The sequence below is a fragment of the Mastomys coucha genome, unplaced genomic scaffold (assembly GCF_008632895.1).
Source record: "Mastomys coucha isolate ucsf_1 unplaced genomic scaffold, UCSF_Mcou_1 pScaffold21, whole genome shotgun sequence".
NCBI lineage: Eukaryota > Metazoa > Chordata > Mammalia > Rodentia > Muridae > Mastomys > Mastomys coucha.
In genome coordinates this window covers 118,605,227-118,607,575 of record NW_022196904.1, presented here as the reverse complement: position 1 = coordinate 118,607,575, position 2,349 = coordinate 118,605,227, and the positions used below count along the sequence as shown (strand labels likewise).

Below are 2,349 nucleotides of genomic sequence, written 5' to 3'. Positions count from 1 at the left end.
TTGCAGCGCCTTAGGACGAACAACAATATGAACTAACTAGTAGCCTCAGAGCTCCCAGAGACTAAACCACCAACCAAAGAGTACATATGGTGGGACTAATGGCTCCAGTAGCATATGTAGCAGAGGATGGCCAAGTTGGTCATCAATGGGAGGACAGGCCCTTGTCCCTGTGAAGGTTCTATGCGCCAGTGTAGGGGAATGCCAGGGCCAGAAAGCGGGAGAGGATGGGTTGGTGAGTAGGGTGAGGGAGGAGGGAACAGGGTTTTTTTGTTTGCTTGCTTTTGTTTTATTTTATTTTTTTTCTTTTTTTTCTGAGGGGAAGCTGGGAAAGGAGATATCATATGGCATGTAAACAAAGAAAATATCTAATAAAAAAATACAGCAGTCAGAAGAGAAACCACAGTATACACAGCTGCACGAATAAGCCCCACAGATACGATGCAGAACAAAGGAAGTATGTCATAAAGAGCATACATGGTAGACCTCCATTCATACCAAACACAACAAGCATGACAGGCAATATTCAGAGATGTATGGGGAGGCAAAGTGACTGTACATATGAGGGCCAAGAAGTGATTATGTGGTAAATCAATATTGGGATCCAGTCAGGAAAGGGCACATGTGTTTAGGAGGAGACAAGCAATCAATGGTGTTTTAGAGAGTGGTAGGCAAACTTGGCCCAAGTGATAGTTATATAGGTCTTTTGTTTGTGATGACTAAGCTGTGCTTTTTGTTGTACTTTTCTATGTGTTTGTTATGTTAAACAAAGAATATCCAGTGTCCTTTTCTTAGGGCTACCTTTCAGTGCTTTTGACCCGAGTCTATCTTGTTTCTGTGTCCCCCAGATGTCTGGTAGCTTTTTCAGTAGCATTCAAGACCTACTATTGGATTTGCCCATGTCTCTGAAATAGCAACAATTAGCCCTTGATGCCCTCTGTACCATCCATAAAGAGGGCTCTTTTCCCAGGGCCAGCCCCTGCCAGCTGCCCTTACACAGTGCATATCTCTTTGGGATCATGTGTAAACACAGAGTGCAGCCCACTGTCATGCCTGGGACTGCTGACAAACACTGTGTCCACATCAGGTGGAAATAGTGGGAACAGTCACATGAAACCTTGTCTTCCCATTTTAATATCATGGAGCACAGAGAAACTGAATGGGGAGAGGTGAGGTGTGACTGAGAGGGAAGAGAGGCTGGGGAGGAAGCTGCTGGTGCAAAAATGCCTTTTATCTGACAAGATGTTATTTCCAGCTGTCTGACCCATACATCACCAGACACTCCAAAGGCTATTGGAATGTGTCAGAATGGACATATATTGGTGGGGTTAATTCAACCGAGTCACTCTTTAACCAAGCACTACTGATTAGCTTCTAGTGCTCTGTACTTACCTCCCTCTATAGGTGAAAAAGTTTAAATTACCCACTACTGTCATTTCACTAAACCCTCAAAATGTCTAACTGCATCTAAGTAGTTATTCTTTTTTTTTTTTTTTTTTGTAAGTTGGAAAATAACTTTATTTGTTCTAGGGCACTGGCCAGAGTCCCCTTAGAACTTCTGAAACTGCTTCTTGGTGCCAGCAGCCTTGGTGACCTTGAGCACATTGAATCGAACAGTCTTGCTCAGGGGCCTGTACTCTCCAACAGTGACAATGTCTCCAATCTGTACATCCCTGAAACGGGGACAGGTGTACAGACATGTTCTTGTGACGCTTCTCAAATCGATTGTATTTCCGGATGTAATGGAGATAGTCCCAGTGGATGACAATGGTCCTTTGCATCTTCATCTTTGTCACCACACCAGACAGGATCCGACCTCGGATGGAGACATTTCCAGTGAAGGGGCATTTCTTGTCTATGTAGGTGCCCTCGATGGCCTCTTTGGGCGTCTTGAAGCCTAGACCGATGTTTTTGTAGTACCGAGGGAGTTTTTCCTTGCCAGTTTCTCCCAGCAAAACACGCTTCTTGTTTTGAAAGATTGTAGGCTGCTTTTGGTAAGCACGCTCTGTCTGAATGTCCGCCATCTTCCCGGCAGCCTGAGAAAAGGCAGTAGTTATTCTTAAACCCACAGATACTTGGAGTTCTTACCCTTCATCAAAGAAACTTCTCATTACAACAGAGAAAGACCATTACAGAAAACCACAACTCGTTGAAATGCACAGAAAACTGATAGTGGTATCCTGTTGAAAGAGATACATCTACAACACAACCCCTGCGTCCAAGGCTCAAGAACAACATGAAAATGGAGACAGGAAGACTACAACCCAGAGGACCGGGAAATCTGCCCTGAGAGTGTATCTCCTAGAAATGGCCAGGAAGCTTCCTGATGACACCTCAGTATATGGCTGCCTA

At 44.4% G+C, this 2,349-nt stretch overlaps 1 pseudogene; it reads right to left on the bottom strand.

The window, feature by feature from the left end:
• Positions 1 to 1,478: 1,478 nt before the first annotated feature.
• On the bottom strand, positions 1,479 to 2,058 carry LOC116103071 (annotated as a pseudogene).
• Between the last annotated feature and the right edge of the window lie 291 nt (positions 2,059 to 2,349).